This window comes from Panthera uncia, chromosome B1 (assembly GCF_023721935.1).
Source record: "Panthera uncia isolate 11264 chromosome B1, Puncia_PCG_1.0, whole genome shotgun sequence".
Taxonomy (NCBI): domain Eukaryota; kingdom Metazoa; phylum Chordata; class Mammalia; order Carnivora; family Felidae; genus Panthera; species Panthera uncia.
The window spans coordinates 171,180,191-171,200,501 of NC_064811.1; the positions used below are offsets into that span (position 1 = coordinate 171,180,191).

The 20,311-nt window shown below is 39.8% G+C and overlaps 1 protein-coding gene and 1 pseudogene across 2 annotated transcripts in view; both read right to left on the reverse strand.

The window, feature by feature from the left end:
• NRG1 (neuregulin 1) overlaps positions 1–20,311 on the reverse strand; it is a 1,105,519-nt gene that overhangs the window by 223,469 nt on the left and 861,739 nt on the right. The window lies entirely within an intron of this gene.
• Positions 2,187–2,615, reverse strand: LOC125923385 (mitochondrial import inner membrane translocase subunit TIM16-like; annotated as a pseudogene).

Below are 20,311 nucleotides of genomic sequence, written 5' to 3' on the forward strand. Positions count from 1 at the left end.
GCCCGGCTGAGGCACTCGCGGTGCGCGGGGGCGTCTCCTGTCGCCCGCGGGGAGCGGCGCGGACGCGGCGTGCGGTCCGGGCCACCTGGGGCTGGCGGTCGCTCTCGCTCTCGGAGCTGTTCGTGTCGCTCAGGGAAGTCCTCGGTTCCCGCCGCGCTGGGTCCAGCCGCTGTCGGCTCCGGTGGTGGCGTCCGTCCGGCGCGCTCGCAGCCCGATGAGGGAGAGGCGTTCACCGTCCTGCCCCGCGCTCGCTTCGCCCAGGCAGCCGCCGCCGCTCTGCTCCTGACCTCCGCGCGAGCCCGGAGTTCCGACAAGTTTTGGGGAAACTCCTCGCCGGCTCTTTTTCAATTGCCCCACAGCCACCCACCTCCCGCTCGCAGGTTGGAGGCTGGCGCCTCCTTCTCCCCCTCCCCTTGCCTCGCCCCCTCCCTCTTCCCCACCACACCCCCACCCGGAGGCGCGGACACGCCACCGGGAGGAGCCTGGGCTCGGCGCTCCCGGGCGCAGCCCCTTTCCCTCCCCGAGCCAGGCCGGGCGGGGGGCGGCGGCGCGCAGTGCGACTGCCGGGAACCCCCGACAGGGGTCGCTGGAAGCCGCGCGGAGACGTCGCCCGCGCCGGCGCCGCCGCGCTCGCGGGAACCAAACCCAGTGGCCCCGGGAGCTTCAAAGACAGAGGAAAGGACCCAGAGGCTCCTCGCTCTCCTCCGCTGCCAAGCAGCCCCGAAGGGAAGGTCCGTGCCCAACAATGCGGAGAGACGTTGGAGAAAAAAGTTTGGAACTCTGACACCAGCCCCCCAAAAGAAGGCTCTGTGCAGCCATCAGGAAGGAGCGAAACTTTGGTTATTTTTGCATGAGAGTGTGGAATTCATTCCTTTCTTATTTCAGTGAGAGCCCCACGCGCGCGTAGGGCAAAGACAAACTGTGTGTAAGGGAATCTGAGTGTGAGGCTGTTCCGGGTGCACAGAAGGGCTGCGAGAACCTTAAAGATGGTCGATGGCGCTGTCTTCCTGGATCTGCCCCTTGAATGCGTGTGTACCCCGCCTTCACGTGGGTAACAACGTGCCTGTCATAACTCTCGTCTTTAGCTTTTCACAAAATAAATAATAATCATCTAGCCTCTTCAAAGAGGGTGTCTTAAACTGTATCTCTCACTCCCAACTTAATTTTCAAAGGAACTGATCAAACCCTGGTTAAAAGACGACCAACAATCAAGTTACTATAGTAGCTGAGGGTCACTCAGTTCTGCTGAGAGGGACAGCAAGTAGGGAGAGGTAGAGTTGGGAAGACAGTCCTAGAGATCTTTAATACATTAACGCTAGCTTTCTCAGATTCAAACTTTCCTCAGAACTGCGGATGAACTCCTTCTTCCCTTGCCCTCCCTCTGGTGGAGAATTCTAAAGAGCAGTGAAATCCAGAAAACATGGGCACCCTGCTGCAAAGGACACAAGTTAAAGGCCAGGGTAATCCACACCGTGGAATGATCCAGAACCATGTAGAGGTCACGTCCTCATAGTTCTATGACAGCCGTGGCTAACTTAGAAAGTTAATTTACAGGGATAGACTCCTGTTGTGGGCAGGAAGAGGTGAGTATGAACAGCAATGTGTGAAATGGACTTCCTCCTCTTTACAGGTGATTTGCTCCTGATTTTCTATTCTCCGGGGCACGTGCTAACTGAACCATTACCTGCAGACAGCCTTTAGGTATATATTGTAATTGCCAATTAAATAAAGGTGAAATATGGGAAGGGGAGGGCAAAATCATTCATTTTAAATAGTCCTAAAAGAAGAATGATTTTATTCTCGTTTAATTTGCAGGGTAATAAGAACTGTTAAGAGATACCTTAGCAGTAATGCCATCATTATTTACTTTGAAAAAGTTTGATGTCCAAATATCTTCTGATTACCCTTCAACAAACACCAAATATAAGTGTACTAGGCCATAAAAACAGCAAAATCAGGGGAAAGATTATGAATACACCCGAATAGCACTGTAATATTCCACAGAGTCTAATGTAAAATGAAATCTGAATGTTGCCTGAAATAGCTCTGTTTTCCCAGGAGGGGCCACTGCTCAACAAGCAGGAAGCAGCAAAAAGGGGAGTCCTTTCCTTTTTTTTTTTTTTTTTTTTTCGGAAAAGACATTTATTACCGAGCTATAAATTAGAGGTGGTGGGCAGGGTACAGGAGGACGGGCTGAGTGGTCACGTTTTGGGCATCCGCTCCTCTCTGTCCTCCTGGGCCTGGATTCTGAGCTCCTCCTGCAGGCGCTCCCTGGCTCGGACCACCTTGGACTGCAGGTAGAAGCAGCCACCCACGGATTTGTCGTTCACCTCCAATAGGTGTTCGTAGTTCTTCTGGATCTCCTCGGGGCTCAGCTTGGAGACATTGAGAATCTGCTGTGCCTCCTGGAGGCTGAGGCCGGACAGGTTGGAGGCAGCTGCCGACTGGTGTCCAGCCCATCCCCGAGCGTCAGCTGCTGCCCGGCTGCAAACTCCTGCCGCAGGGCTCGGGCAAAGGCCCTGCCCACCACCTGCACCCCCATCACAATGATCTGGGCCAGGTATTTAGCCATGGTGGCCGCTCTGCCTCGGGGTCGTGGACTGCTGCTTCCTGGCCCCGCGCCCTCGGCTCAAGGGCGGCCGACGGGTCAGAGGTCAAGGGCGAGGGCACCTGCGTGACACCGCACTAGGCATGCGTACTTTATCTCCAGGATATGAGACCCTTTACAGGCTTGGTATACAATAGATAAATGTTATCAAATATATCGTTATTTTAGAATTGAGGAATATCAAGCAAACATGTATGTGGGGATGAAAAGTTTCAGGTCTTTCCAAACAAAACGGGAAGGCATTAGTGAAACCCATACCTATAGAAATACTAGAATTCATTTTAGAATGGATTTGGTTTGGATCTAGATGTTTTACTTCTCAAAACAGCTTATTAATTCCCCATTACGGTAATTTTTCCGTGAGGATAACGGAAGAACCTACAATTTTGTGATAATTTTCCATTTAAACAAATCTATAGTACTAGTTGACAGTTTTCCCAAACTAAGCATGAAGGACCACGGAAAAGATCATTGACATTGCTGATTTTGTTGTCTTTTTTTGTTTGTTTGTTTCATTGTCTTTTTTTTGTTCGTTTCTTTATTTTTGAGACAGAGCGCAGCGGGGGAGGCACAGAGAGAGAGAGACACACACAGAATCCTAAGCAGGCTCCAGGTTCTGAGCTGTCAGCACAGAGCCCCAGGCAGGGCTTGAACCCACGAACCATGAGATCGTGACCTGAGCCAAAGTCGGACACTTAACCGACTGAGCCACCCAGGCACCCGGACATTGCCGTGTCTTTATAATAAAACATAGTGGCCACCAAGTAATAGCATGATTCCTGTGGAAATACTCAGGCCTGGGGAATGAGTGAATGTGAAGGCAGGAAGTTGGGTATAAGTGAGCGTTCAATCATTGTTCTTTTTTGGTTTGATGTGCTAGAGAGACAGAGAGAGAGAGGGAAAAAAAAAAGAGGACAAAATTTGCAATGATAAACGTTGAAAGAACATCTAAGAAAGGTGACGAAGAGGCAATTGGATGACAGGGCTTCCTGGGCCTGTGTTTGGATTCTGGAGTCATATTTTAGTTGTCAATGCAGCTGAAGTGTCAGAAGATTTATGACAAAGTCCAAAATTTTTTTTCTACCAATACATCATTTAAATATGTCTTTATCTTTTATATTATTTAATGTTAATTTTTCGAGGGTTATTTTATTTCATTATTTATGATTAGGTAAAAGAATAACCAAATAAAAGTCCATTTCTTTAATAATGAAAACACGAGATTTTTCAAGGGTTTGAGATTGTCCTTAAATTATTCATCTCTATGGTCAGAAAGTGGCCAATGATTTTGAGGTTTTGGTCCCCCTCCTTTTTTTTAAACCTTGGAAATGATCAGAAGAAGGGATGGAGAAGGGAAGAAGAGTATTTTTGCTTCCTTGAAAACCAAAATATGAACCTGAATTATATAATTTAGAAATGGTGACATATCTTCATGGTATGTATAATTTTCTTAAGTTGTTAAATATTGTTTAGCTTTTAGAGTACGTATCATAGAGGGTATATCAGCTCTCAAGTAACATATGTCAATCTGTCAACATTTGTCAACTCATGAAAAATAGAGTGGCGATTTATAAATAAGCAACTTGAGAAATAAAGACAAAATGGAGATCTTATATTAAATGACAGCTTAAAATAAGTGCAATCCAGTACTAGAACATTTTTCTTTGGCAAGGCTTTCCTTTTAAAGTACTCTTAGAATCTACAAAGCTGGCCAAGTATGCCCTTTATCGCAGCAATTCCCATTTGGAAAATACCCCAAGAAAATTTTTTAAAGAAAAAATATAAATAAAATGAAAGAACATTAACATATGAAGATAGATTGCATTTTTTGCAAAATATTACGGATACTGACAGTAATGGGAATTTAATTTAGAATTCTGCAAATACTTTGAACTTTTTTAAAAGTAACTTAAGATAATTACTTTTTTAAACAACTTTGCAACAAAGTTGGCATTAATGAAGATGCATGAATGCAAAAGAAAATCTCAGTCATCAGAGCCAACTTCAAAACAACCACTAAATGTGCATTACTTATTCATTCATTCATCAAGCATTTACTGAACTAAATGCTAGATAGTAGAGAAAAAAAAAAATGCCCCTACTCTCATGAAGTTAAAATACTGTGAAAAAGGCATAAAAGCAAATTATTATAATACAAATGAAAAAGCAGGCCAGATAAGTTTTCCAGGGCCTGAAGCTCATAAAATTTGAGGGTTATTTTTAGAGGAAAAAACCCCACAAAATTAAAAATATAAATTTAAGTACAAGAACAGTAAAGGACCCTTGGACGTGAGAAATCTTAAAGAGTAAGTGATTACAAACATACTCCACCTTCTGCACAATTATAGTAACACTAAATGACAATTACATACTATTTTAGAGATTAGATAATACAATCCCTATAAACAGGAGACATTAACAAGCGATCAAAGGGAATACACACAAAACTGAAACAAGCAAAGACTATCGTGTGAGGAAAATGAGATGAAAGGAGCCTTAAGAACTCACAGAAGAGCGATTGTCCTGTATGTTTGGTTGGACTCTTAGAATCAACACGCAAGTTGAGTCTGTTAAACAAAGGACTTCTGACCCACAAAATGCCCTGGGGAGACTGGAAAAGTGTTCTCCATTACATTTGGCAAATACTTGACAGAATTGCTCATGAATCATATTCTGTCTGCTGTGAAGAGAAGCAGTTTGATAACAAAACTGTGAGTTTAGAATCTCCTCCAGAAAAAACAAACATAAAAACTAAAAAGATAAGTTTCAAGCAACATTAAATAGAACCTATGTTTACATTGTTCTGCTTATTATGTGATCTTTTAAAATTACTATACATGGATGATTACTGGTGTTATTATTTATCATTATTATTAGTGATAATATTATGCCCATGATTACCATAATACGTCATATATTAAAATGGATCATATAGCTGAATACTAGTGCGTAAATTTCTTTTTATGGACTGTATTTGGTAAATAGGGCCAGTGTCATAAATCTCTTCTGTAATAAGGTGGAACTAGAAGACTTCATGGTTTTTGAAACATTTTAATTTCTTTTAAGAACAAAGTCTCATGCAACGTTTTGGTTTCTCTTCCTTACCTCCACAGTAATTATTTATGTATATCTTCCACAATCCCCTTGAAACAAGTGCGTAATTCAGGTGTGCATGTGATACAAGTACCTAAAATTTATATGTACATATATGTACTCATACACATATACACACATCCATGTGTATACATCTGCATGTGTGAGTATACATATGTATGTAGGTATGTAGTTTTATTTCTCTTTCCACCAATGAGAAACATTGTATTTGAATGTGAGCATATAAAAGAGATCATATATCCTTTTGTACACTTTTTTCATATTGCTATCCATTAGATTCCCAGCACCATGCTTTGTATCTGGTAAGCACTGAATACTTTTGCATAGAATGGATTTACATAGAATAGAATGAATATAAAAAGCCTGGTTCTGATATTACCATTTTCTATCAATCAATTACTAATCACCTACTCTGACAATCATCTTTGACGCCCTTTCTGCATCCAACCCACTCCCATGTGCTGTCTTTTTGACTTCAGTCTCTTCTTATCCCTTTTCAGTAAGTACCACCCCAATCCATGCCTTCATCCTTTCTTTGCTTTGACCATAGTAAAGCTTTTCTACCTGGACTCTTGCTCCCTCTAGTTATTTTGTCAAATACAGTAGTCAGAGAAGTCTTCTGGAAATGCAAATCTAGCCCAGTCACCCTTTGCTTCATAGAATCATATCTACTGTCCTTGAAGGGCTAGGTCATGCCTGACTCCAGCCTCTCTTACTATGCTTCATCCCTCCCTCCCTCTGCTTCAGTCACGGAGACCTCTTTGCAACATGCCTCTTAAGCTTGCCATTGTTTCTGGCCCTAGTGCCTTTGCACTTGCTGTTTCCTATGCCTGAATTTTTCCACAACCAACCCACTTTGCCTAATCCCACTTATCTCTCAGCCTTGGAAAAGCTTGCTTGGAAAAGCTTTCACTTGCTTTGAAAAGCTGTCCACTGCCTTTGAAAACTGTTTTAATCTCCTAAGACACTTTTGTATCTCCTTCATAACATTTCTTTTTGTCTATTATTATATCATTGTTTTTGTGATTTTTTTTAAACAATGATCTGTTCTCACTGTATATTAACCTCTTTGAAGGCAAAGACTGACAATTTCATGTTCTCTTTTATATCTCTAGCTCTGTGTCTGTCTCATCATAGCCAATTTACATGCATTTTGTTAATTGATGAATAAGAATAAACAGAATTACTTTCACATGTAGATAAGGCTATACATACATATATATATATGTGTGTGTACTTTACTTGATCAGATTTTTAAATGATATGATGATGATGATGATGATGATGATACTAGCCATAACACTGTGGGATAATTTCTATTGAAATAAGCCTTTCCAAGAACAAACACATAAAATACAAATCTTGACCAATCAGTAAAAATCTCAATACTTTAGGAGATGAGGTGATAACTTTTGCAAAATGGTAAAACCCCAAGAAGGATGGCTTCTTTTCCCAAATTGCCTCTGTAAGTTTCACCTGTAGATTACATTTATTGGATCCATTTCCCCGCTTGGATTCTTGTGAGGTGTCAGACCCATAAAAGAGCTAGATCTTAGCAAGGATGTTCTAACAAAACGATAATGGATGAAAACCTGCACACAGCATTATTAACAGGGTTAAAAAACCCCTTTCTAGCTGGGCCTAATATAAGATTGCTCTCCCCATAAGATTATGTTTCACTTTGTAGACCCATGGTAAGACCCGATTTGGTCCTTGCAGCAAGTTGCTGTCCGTACCTACCTTAGACTTAGCTTTGAGTCTGGTTTTAATCCTCTAACATTTTGCTCTCTTCCCAGCATCTATAACCATGCAACAAATGCAAAGGATTTCTCCATGCATACTTGGGATTCAGTTTGTGTGCACATCTCATCTACAGCCAAGAGAGACTCAGATGCATCGCGTCTTTTAGGAGCTGCCCCGTAAGATCCGCTCCAAGGTTAACATAATTTCCTTTCAAGAGACACTTTACTCATTGTTGTGAAAAGATTTACCTCTGTGAAATTTATAACGATGTTAAAAGATAAATTTAATGTCATGAGTGATGAATTAGTACTTCAAATATTTGAGCAGTAAGAGTAATTTAACAGATCAACTCCTTCCTTCAGTGTGTCCCATAAGAGACACCTGGGGGAAAGCATTTCCAAAACAGATTATAGTATATTGGAGATTACTTCATAATGTCATCATGATACTGGGGGATGTATGAAATGAAACAATGACCCACAAATTCTGTACCTGGCTCAGGAATATAATAACATCATAATTATTCTTTTTCCTTCTTTCCCACATAATTTCTTCTAACCTCCTTATTAATCTTTATGAATTCTCTCCCTACCTCCCCCCAGACTTTTTTTTTTTTTTTCTGGTTTCTCCTCATGTTAGAGCCTGATGCTTCATATATCTGATTTGACTAGGGATTTCTAGTTTTCAGTTAAGAGCCAAGAGTGAAGTTCTCAGTGGAATGTTTTAGTCCTCCCCACCCCTGGACCCAGGCCTAGAATTCAAGTTACTTTGCAACAGACCCACTTTCAACACACTATATGTTTGGGAACTTTGGTGTATGTTTGTGTTAAAAATATATATATGTATATATATCTTTCAATTCTCGTTCATTTGGGAAAAGAATTTCACAAGTATTAACAACTCAAGAAGGCAACTCATCTTTTAAAGATGATTTAGCAAAACAATTAGCTAATGTGACAGAAACCAAATGACCATCCAAAAAATAGCTGGTGACCAACCATGCAGAAGATTACATTCTTATGGAAAATGTTGCCTTTTCTGCTTAATCATAAAGATTGGGTATGTTCCAACTCTTTCCCATAGACGCAAGATAGAAACCACCTAATTCAAATGATGCAGGGAACTCTGATCTTGCCCACAGTCTTATCCAGTATGCAGGATTCTTTTGGGGCCCAGAGAAATTCTGGGGGTATCCTGAACCCGAGATATCCAACTGAAAATCTAAGAATATGCTTGGTTTAGCATTTTTGAGTCGTCTCTTTTTTTGGTTTTTTTGGTCCCCGAGTTGACAGAAATCTCTGAGATCCCATAAAGCAGATATATTGTGGCACAAAAAATTTTGTCAGTCCAGTTGAGACTCATGTCTTTGAGACCGACCCAAACCAGTGCTGGTTTTGTAGGTAGGAAGAGAAAGATGACATTTATCTTGCTTTGGAATTGCACAATCTTTTTTTTTTTTTTTTTTTGTTGCTATTTCTAAAAGATGGTCTCACAGAACGAGGTAGAGATCCACTATCCCTATTATTTTGATGATAATAAGTAGACCCCTGAGCACCAGCAATACGGTAGGATTTATGTCCGTGGGTGTTTACTGTGGATACTAAAACCTCAGTTCCCTCTCACAAGCGCAATGGAAAGAACTTAGGACATACTTTCTCAACTCACTTTTTTTTAATTTACTTTTTTCCCTCTTACCTAGGAAACTTTAGTTAAAGTGTTCTCAATTCTTTCCCTCCCTTGTCCTAGTGCTGTACCTGCCCTGCCCATCTCCAATGCCAGGCCACCGCAACTGCCCAGTTTTCTTTTTCCATGAACATTACCTTTCCCTATTCCAACAAAGAAACGAAAACAGAAGGCTTTCTTTTGACGTGGCCTTTCCTTTTAGTACCAAACGTCCTCAGTTCCTTTTCATTTACCAGCTAAAGGAATCCATCTCCTTCCCCAACTCACCACCAATTTAATGAAACTGCTCAAAAATTCACTAAGCCTTCCTAATTGGCCGATGAAGTGTTCTCTTTTTAGCCCTCATGCCTAGGGAATCCTGATGCACACGTCATCTTGAAAGCTTTTCCTGTGACTCAGAATAATATCTCAGTGGCAGAACTTTCTGTCTTTTCTGAAATCTTTTTTTCTACCTGTGTCTTAAATGCTGGCTCATGGCCCAATATCGAAAACCATTTTCTTCTTAAATACATGCTAATCCTATAAAAACATCATTCACTGCCGGCTATCTCAAATGTTGATAATTCACAAAGTGTGTATATATGTATATGTATATGTATTCCAACTACCTCAAACTGAATAGTTTATTAATCCCCATCTCTCCCCCCAACTTAAAAACAAAACAGCTGAAGCTTATGAACAGATACTAGGCATCACCCTTCATTTTTCTCCTCCGGTCTTCTTTACCTCCCCTAATTCCACCCAATCCCAGTGCATTCAACACTCATCACCGCCACCTTGGCTTCTCCCTGAATCTAGGTCCACTGTCACTCTGTCACTCGACTTTTCTAAGTCTTCCTCTTCTTTTTTCTGTTTTTTAATTTTAGGGTTTTTTTTTTAATTTTTAAGGTTTATTTAAAAGAAAGAGAGAGCACAAGCAGGGGAGGGGCAGAGAGAGAGGGAGACACAGAATCCAAAGCAGGCTCCAGGCTCTGTGCGGAGCTCAAAGTCACAAACCTCAAGATCATGACCATGAGCCGAAGTTGGATGTTCAACCAACGGAGCCACCCAGGCGCCCCTTAAGTCTTCCTCTTCTGTTTCTGCGCTCACACCCAGTCACCCTCCCTCCTGCTAACAGACTTAATCCTCTAAAATATAGCTATTACCTTGTCATTCCTTTTGTAATATCTTTATTGGATTCTTGCTGCTGTAAAGTGGAAACTTCTCTTTAGAGGGCAGCCAGGTCCTTCCCAGTCGAGGTACTGCATAAATTTTCAACCTCTCTCCTATCTTCTCCCATGCCTCTGGTCACAGTGAGCTTTACCTTTTCTTATTTCTATGGCTTTAACTCTGTTTCTTGTCCTTCTCAGCCTAGTAAACTTCTACTCTTCTTTCCAGATCCAAGATAAAACTCACCTCTTCTATTTTTCCCTGATCCTCCAAATAGGACCAATGGCTGTATCTTCCTTATGCATAAATATCTTCAGTTTAGCACCTACATTATTATAATGATTTGTTTTCAGGTGTCTCTGGTCTGTAGGAATGATGCCTCAGGAATGATCTCTACGTTTCTTTAAAGTACACATTCAACATTTGTATATGTATATTAAAATGAGTAGACTATACATGTACTCAAAGACTTCACAATTGACATTGAACTCAACTTCAAAGTGAGCAGCAGTGGAAGGGTTTTTTAAATTTTGCAAATTTCACTTTTGACTCAAATGCAAACTGGGCTTTTACAAGGTAACCACAAATTTTCCAAGCTCTCTATTAGTTATATCTTAATTGATCTGTTCAACCAAAGTTACAGCTGGCAGGATTCAAGAACAAGCCTATTTCGTTTCTATCACTATATTTAAAAAATTTTTTTTAAGTTTATTTTTATTTATTTTAAGAGAGAGAGAGAGAGAGAGAAAGCAGGGGAGGGACAGAGAGACAGGGAGACAGAATCTTAAGCAGACTCAGCACTGTCAGCACAGAGCCCAGGGCGGGGCTTGAACCCACACACTGTGAGATCATGACCTGAGCCGAAATCAAGAGTCAGACACTTAACCAACTGAGACACCCAGGTGCCTCTATCACTACATTTTTATAGACTTAAATCTACTTTAGTCCCTTGCCTACCTCCTCAATGTCTTATGTCCCATATTAAAAAAAAAACAACCCAAAAACTGATGTGATAATGTCAACACTGGCATTATCCATCATAATGAGGTATTATAAAGATCAAGTAATCCCTTATTTGTAAATTCCTCTGCTAAAGGAAAACGAATTTATTTATGTATAGTGTTCTTTGAGATTTCTGGAAAATTTAATTATAACTCTGGAAGGGAGAAATAAAAAGTCCCTTCGTATAGTTGGTATGTTTTGATTGCCTGATCTCCCTCTCAGAAGGTGCTTGTCACTCAGCAGCCACATCTACCATCCCCCAATCTCTGCCCATATGTCCTGAGAGCCTCTGAGGGTCACAGTCTCTGCTGTGGGCCTGGACAGAAGCCTGAGGAAGAGAAGCCTGTCTTCGAGAAAGCACCAGTGACTCAGACAGACCTCTGAATGCCGATCCTGCTTCACAGCCGTCTGCTTCTCAGTAAAATGTGGGTTATGATACCTATTGTAACAGGTCCCTGTTGTAAGGATTAAATGAGCTCATGGGAGTCAAGTGTCCAGCCTCGAGTTGGCACTGTACTTGTCACTGTCCCCTGACTCCCAGCTGCTGCTCCTACCCACCCAGCCTCCATTTCCCCAAGCATCTCTGGATCCAAGACAACTTAACTAAAAGGAGCTTTATGCCAAAAGAATGAGTAATTTATTTTACTCTTTGGCAGTTACTGAATAGACAGTTCTGAATTATCCCAGGGCCATTGGCACTTAAGGCTACAAAGAATAAATAAAACCGATAAGAATCACATATAGTTTTATGGATTTGAAGTTTTCACCACACTGTTCTCAACTTATCTCCTGTCATCATCCCTTTTTTGGATTTTCTACAGGAAAGGTAATTGTGAAGTGGCCCAATGGGAGGCAGCAGAGGGGAAAGGAGGCAGAAATGAAAACTAGTTCTTAAATGAGTAGAATATTACCAATTTTGGCAAACAGAATTCTAATACTAATTACAAGATTCCTGGGCACTGGTGCATACATCCTGTGCGATGCCCTTCCCTTGAGTATGGGTGGGACCTACTGATATTATGGAATGCCACTTCCATGATTGGGTTACCAACCAGTTGATTTTGAGTGCTAATCAAGAGGGAGATTATCCTGGGTGGGTCCGATCTAATCAGGGGAGTCCCTAAAAGAAGGGCTGGGCCTTTTGTGAAGAGAAAGATCACCCTGCAGGCTTTGGAGTAGTGTCTGCCATGCACCGAGAGGATCCCTTGCCTAAGAATGGAGGGTGGCTCGTAGGAGCTTAGAGCCATCCTTAGCTGATGGCCAGCAGAACAGGGACATCAGTACCACCACAACAAGGACCTGAATCCTGCCGACAACCTGACTGAGGCTGGAGGAAGACCTAAGCTCCATGTTGGAACACAGCCCAGTCAATACCGTGACTTCAGCATTGTAAGACTCCAAGCAGAGGACCCAGTCGTGCCAACAAAACTGGGAGCTAATAAATGAGTGTTGTTTTCCGACGCTAAGATTGGGGTTACTTGTTACAGAGCAATAAAAAGCTCCTGCAGTTATAAAGGCATTTTAATGTACATAGTGTCTCAGACAGCAAGGTACGGGTCAGGGAGGACAGGTGGGAAGACAGTCTGGTGTCTGCAGTGACTCTCCCAGCTCTGTCACTTCCCAGCTCTATGGATCTAGGGAGTCACTTCACTCCCCCAGTCTTTATTCACTTCCTTCATCTGTAAACTGAGGAGGTGAATGATTGACAAGATGCCTGCAAGGTGCTTTCCAGGCTCTGAATGTCCTCTTACATTGTATTTTACCTCCTTTGGTTATACAACTTAGATTTTGAAAGGATAAAACAAAGCACGCAGGGAAGTAATTTGGAAATGTTCACAGAGAGCAGAGAATGAAACCGACTCAGCAATCCTAGGTCTTTATAGACTCTCCTGTTTCCAACCCTTCCTCTGAGCTTCAGCCAGACTCACAGACATCAAATGGACTCCAAGGAGGTTTATAAGCCTCATCCACAGGTCCAAGGGGAACCTAAAGAGTTGTGGCTTTTTTCTATTTTTAGAGGGTGAAGCTTTGTTTTTACTTCTCACAGGGATATTTTTGGTAAATGTTTCTGCCAAAATAATCAGTAAGATAAAGCACCTGCCATAGGGATGAATGCTATATAAACTTCGATGTGCGTTCATGGCAGACATAAAGAACTTTTCCATAAATAACAACAATTTAACTCAAAAATATATCACAGCCTAAGGATTCATCAGGGAAATGTGTACTTGTTCCTAAGGAAGGTCCATGGTCCTGAAGCAGCAAATTTTTTGGCATGGGTAAGAAATGTGTTGAACTCTGCTGTTTTTGCTCTAGTCCATAAGTTTTTATCTTTTGATATGTACAAATAACCCAAGTGGAAATTTCTTTTCAGAGACAGGAAAGCGGAGTAAAATGTTTCAAGTTCCCAAAATCATCTGGAATGAAATGATAGCTTTGCTGCTTAGAAGAAATTCCTCTTAGCAAGATTTACTATGTTACTATGACTAGATGAATTTATCTCCTTTTCCCAACCTCATTAAAACATACAGCACTTCCCTAAAGCCATTTTGGCTCAAATGTTTTTCTGTGGAAGTTGTGGTATGCATTAACTAATTCCAAGAAACCAAAATTATCTAAACCTTTTCAAATCCTAGAACAATCTGAGCATGCTCAATAATATAACATGCTTTAAATCAGCCCATAGATGACCTGTATAGGCAAAGTAAATGGGTAATAAAAGAATGGGCAAAACAGTTTTGACAAATTGCGCATGACTCTGAAAGAAATGTTGGAATTGAGATCCAAACTATTTGGATTGGACTGTACATTGGTGAAATTGTCTATACATTCAGACATCCACATTTCCAAAGGCAGAGCCTCAGATCAATAAAAGCCACTCATGGGCTATCCCTAAATGTTTTAACGTCGCCGTTCTGTGATGATGGGACCAATACTAATTAGACACATATGTCTTCAATCACACTTCCCATGTTTTGAAAATATCTGAACTAAGATGGAATTATGGTAAAACCAATAAAATTTAAGCTTCAGAGCTCCACACTTGCAAGAGTCCCATCCAAGGCCTGTAACTAATTTTGGATTTTTTTTTTAATCCTCCAAAATTTACTCCTATTTGAGGAGATATAAATATGGTTTGAGAAATATAGTAAAAATGCAGACAAGTTTACCAGTTTGAGTTTGCTATATTATCTGGCCAAATAGGTTTTTTAAAATTTTTAAATACTTTAAATTTTTCTTGGTTTTTGTATTACCAGCCCTGAATGATTCAGACCAGCCTCCCATTGTCATCACAGAGAACATCCCCACCTTACCATGCTATGAGCACATAGGTTTGCAAAGCTTCTCCAAGTTTCTGGGTAAGGGGCAAATGGCTGGTAAAGAGAATGTCCTCTTGCTGTGCTCGTGAGTATGACATCTGTTTGTTCAAAGGCACAGTCACTCAAACTGCTAAAAGTACAGTTCTGTTTGCATACATTTCTTACAAAAATGGTCTGGAGTACAAAAGTACTTAGTAGTTTTAAGATTACTCTTAGGCCTTACCTTTCTGCCTCACATTTTGCAAATCATAGAAAACAAGGACCATGCCTGATTATTTTGTTCAAATGACACTGATCAAAGATCTATCTGCTTTCCTGACGATGAATGAATGCATATTAATTTATACATAAAAAGGTGTTAATTACTTTGAGGGCAGATTCTGTGTTATTGGAATTTTATGGCTTCCATGGTACTGAATATAGTACTTTTAACCTGTTAGGTATATTGAACATATTTGATGGATAATAATTGAGTCCATTTTACAAGGTGTTCAGTTAATTAACAGTGTTCAATTTTGATACATCCTAGTAATTTCTCTTTAAAACTGCTAAATGTATTGTTTTTAAGGTAATTATTTGTGGATAGAGTTAAGATAATCATTTTGGGTTAGAGTTAAGAATATTTTATTTTATTCTTTTCTTTTCTTTTCTTTAATTTTTAGAGAGAGGAGAGCGTGTAGGCCAGGGAGAGGGAGAGAGAGAGAGAGAGAGAGAGAATCCTAAGCACACTCCGTGCTCAGCACGGAGCCCGATCCGGGGCTGGATCCCATGACCATGAGATCATGACCTGACCTGAAATCGAGAGTCAGACACTCAACTGACTTAGTTACCCAAGTGCCCAGAGTTAAAAATTTTAATGGTAATAACACAATACTAATTCAAAAGAGATTATCTCAGTGTCTACGTGATTCTAAAAGTCTGTCCTGTAAGTGTATCAGAGGAGGAAAATAACAGAGTTAAGTTAATTATTCAAGTTAAATTCACTAGAATCAATCCAATCAAAACATTTAGCTGTCCAATGCAGACCTAGCCTAAAATTAAGATCTAGAGGTCTCTTATAGCTACCTAAGTAATCCAAATCACTTATGCTACTTAAATTTCTAGCGTTTCATATCCTGATTACACGCTGTTTGTAAACAGAGGAGTTTAGGATTATACTTTCAAGGTCAAGCTCTTAACAGCAGTAATGGTTTTTGTTGATGGTGGTGGTGGTAATGACGTCTTCAAATGTTATTAACCTAGGAAATTGCGTATTTCTACTATTGTTTGTATATATGCATTATATATACACAAGAAAATATTTGTTATTTTTCTCAGTGTCATGGACCTAAACTATGAAAGATCAGACAAAATGCTAAATGTGAAAATGGAAGCATTCTTTTTTTTTTTTTTTTTAGGTTTTAGAAAACCATCAGGAAGTCATGCGACCATGTAGTAAACTAAGACAGGTCATACTTATGAAATGCCAAAACATACAATTGAACATGGAAAAAAATTAGCAACACACAGAATTTTTTTTTTTCTAGACTGTGGAAATTATTTGCATTTTTGCCTTTTGGGAACATTTTTTAAATGTATGCAGAAATTATTTCTTTCTTAAGGCATTTTAAAAATTAAAATATTACCATAATCATGAATAAATCATATCTAGTCATGAACTGAAATTTTTGTTGTGAAACTTTCTACATATACATCTTTATAAATAACTCTTCATGAAATTTCTATTAATACATGATCAGTGTTTTAAAGAAACAACATGACTCGGGGCGCCTGGATGGTTCAGTCGGTTGAGTGTCTGACTTTGGCTCAGGTCATGATCTCAAAGCTTGTGAGTTCGAGCCCCACGTCGGGCTCTGTGCTGACAGCTCAGAGTCTGGAGCCTGCTTCAAATTCTGTGTCTCCCTCTCTCACTGCCCCTCCCCTGCTCATGCTCTGTCTCTCTCTCTCTCTCTCTCTCTCTCAAAAATTAAAATGAAAATAATAATAAAGAAACAACATGACTGAAAAGAAATTGTAATAAAAATAGCATTACCTATAATGCCAATTATACTTTAGGAAATGATAGATCTTAAAGCAAATGTTTCTGAGAGATATTCTAATATCATTAAAGAGCAGCCTGATAAACACAGCTATTTGTGCCTTGGTTAGAAACACCCTGTTTCTCCAAGTTGGTTTAATTGCATCTCAAGTGAAAACATGTTTTGTTCTCATTAAGTGCCATTTTAATTTCTGATTGGAAGTCATAGGCACTTTGAAATAACAGCACCTTAACTGCATGGACGTTTCTGAGAAGAAAAAAACAAACATTTTGAAAACATTTGGATCCCATTTGGATTTCAATCAGGCAGACAGTAAAATCTTGGGGAATTTTCTGATTTATAGGAAAAGTGATAGAAGCCAAGTGAGATTGCGGACATATTACAAGAATCTTGGGTGATTTTTACTATAGTAAACACAACCTCTGATTAAATCATAAACCTAACAAACATTACTTTTTGACATTTTGGTGAATTATTGGTATACAGTTGAATCAAGGCTCTGCTCATCTTGTGTGTGATCTCAGAAAAAGAGAATGCTTATTGTTTGCCATTATAATTGATTATTGATAGAAAAACCACACATTCTGGCACGCCCAGGACCTTACTGCTTTACACCTGTGCTCCAGGTGTAATTACTAATAGCACCTTTCTTCACTCTCAAATGTACCTATATTGGTCCATAAATTATCACTCCATTACAATATAATTTTGTTTGTTTTTGGTTATCACTTATTTATCATTGACCTGTATCCCGGACATTGTGCTGTACATGTAGAACATCATAATGCCATTTACCCTTTACAATAACGTTAGGAGGGAGATACTATTTTTCACTTTTCATTTTACAAACGCACAAATTAAAGTTAGGAGTTTCAAAATCCTATGCCTTAAAGAGTTACCTAAGACTTTGTCTACATGATACCCTAAGCACTACTAAAACCATTTCAAAATTTCAAATGTTTTCAGGTATTTGATCACTCAGTATCATTTTACACTGTCCCGATAACATTTGCAAATGGATTTTTAAAATATTTATTTATTTATTTATTTATTTATTTATGTATTTATTTTGAGAGAGAGAGAGAGAGAGAAAGCACACGTAGGAGCAGGGGAGGGACAAGAGGGGAAGAGAGAGAAACCACACAGTCAGCCCTGAGCCCAATGCGGGGCTTGAGCCCATGAACCATGAGATCAAGACCCGAGCCGAAATCCAGAGTCAGACGCTTAACCGACTGAGCCACTCAGGTGCCCCACAAATGGATTTTTTTAAAATTCAACTTGCATAGTTTCCCTTTCTTAGATTCTTCTTTTAATAACTTTGGCTGAAATGTTTGGCAAAGAAACAGTAAGAAACTTCACTTTTCTCGACTAAATTATCAGAGCAATCTCTCCTCTAAAACTAATTAAGCATAATGCTTAATTACTTTTTAGGGGAAAAAGTGGGAAGAAACATATAATGGGAAGAATATGACGGTTTTCTTGGATGTACTTATAAGTGTCTGGGGTTTTATTCCTCTTAAGTAGGAAAATTTTTCAGTAGACAATAGAATATGCTCAATCTACTACTTTTTCTCCTTTTTTCTAGATTTGCTTTTCAGAAGTTTCATGAGGATTCCATGGCACTAAATTTCCACTCCATCACAGACCGTATCTCCCAAATACAACTTTTAAGTCCCAAATATTCAATGGCTTAATAGGTAGTTTGTTTAGGGGATATGGAAATAATTACTCACTAGAATAAAATGCCTAACTCTTTCTAGAACAACTTTATGCAAGCATTGATTTGTGGATCTGGTTATCAAAAATCTTCATATATGAAGCAGGGATGGATGTAAGGGGAGGTAGGAAGGAATGCAAACGTAAATCAATTCCAGTTGAAAGGCCTATAATTCATTTAAATTCAAGTACTTGATTATCAAAATCACTGTTAGTCTAAAATGTAAAGATCTTAATTTATTATTGAAAATGGTGTTTAAAAATATATGCCCTGGATTATTTCAGAAAGCTACAGTTGTCCAAAGTAAGTGTCAATCAATTATTCAGTGGATGATTCTGGCAGCCATGTTTTGATTAAAGGTGCCAACTGAGGCCAGGATTAGAGTGAGCCACCCAGTTCTCCACAGTACAGATTTCAGTGAAAGTTACACAGGAACCAGTCATGTGGTGAATTAAAGCCTTGGTATTTTACAGCTCCTTGATTATCTACTCAGTGCTGGGGGAGAAGGAACAACAACAACAACAACACAACAAAACCACATGGCAACCTATGCATAGAGTTTCTGTCACTAATTCAAGTTTTAAAAACTCAATTTTTATTATATCTATCTACCTGTCTATGTATCTATCAGTCTATCTGTTGTTATACTTTACAATAAATTGGATTCTTGCCTCCAAGTTTGCTTAAGAAAGCTGATCATACAAGTTCAATCTTATCTAACAACTTGTTCACATATTCAACACTTAATTGCATGCCTAGCATGTACTAGGCTTTGTTCTGGGTTACAGGAATACAGTGGTAAGTGAAACAAAGTATTACCCTCATAAAGTTCATACTCAGGCAGTAAACAACTACACTAAACGTATAACCACAAACAACACTTTCAAATGGTCATAGGTGAAAAATAAAACAACGGAAGAGGATAAAGAATAACAGAGGGTTGGCTATTTGACACAGAGTAGTCAAGGAAGGCTTCCTTAAATAGGGAATGGTTAAGCAAAGAATTCAATGATGTAAAGGAATGAGTCATGCTGAGATCACAAGGAAGAATCCCAAGTAGAAAGGACAGCATATGTAAAATTTCTGAGGCAGGAATAATCTCGGTGCAACAGAGGAACAGCAAATGTGCCAGTGAGGCTAGAGGGGTAGGAACAAAGGAATGACAGTAGAAGATGAGGACACAGGAGACATAAAGGCAGGGCCAGATGTCATGGACCTTGAAAGCCATGGTAAGAACTTGGAATTGAATTCTAAGTGTGCGTGAAGTCATCGGGGAGTTTTGTAAAGGAGAGTGACATGATCTGACTTATATTTTAAAAGACCACTCTGACTACAATATGGACAACAGATTGTAGGGGGGAAAGACTGGAAGCAGGAAGAGTAGTTAGAAGTGAATATAATTACCCCCTTGAGCCACAGTGGTGAGTGAGCCTGAGTGACAGCAGCCTGGGGAGAAGTGATTCAAGGATGGATATACATTAAAGGTGGGGCTGGCAAGACATGCTGAGTGAGAATTGCATAGGGGTAAAGAAAAGAAGAGATCTAAAGAAAGACTGCTAGATTTTCACCTGAGCAACTAGGTGAAGGTAGTGATATGTATTGAAATGGGAACCAATTTGGGAAGAGTGGAATGAGGGGAGGAAAAATAAGAAAATTGAGAACCCTGCACTAAATTTGAGATGTCTGTGTGCCCAGGTGCAGATGTGAATGGGGCATTGCCTGGAGCTCAGGAGAAAGTCTGGAGCTAGAGACACACATTAGGAAGTAACGAATATAAAGATGGAATCTAAAGTTATGAGACTTGATTTCTTAAGTAGAGTGTGTCATTACAGAAAAGTAAAGGACTGAAAGTGGAGCCCTGCAGCCCTCCAACATATAGAGGTCAGGAGGAAAGGAGAAAAAGAGCAAAGGAGCCTGAGACTCAGAGGCAAGTGAT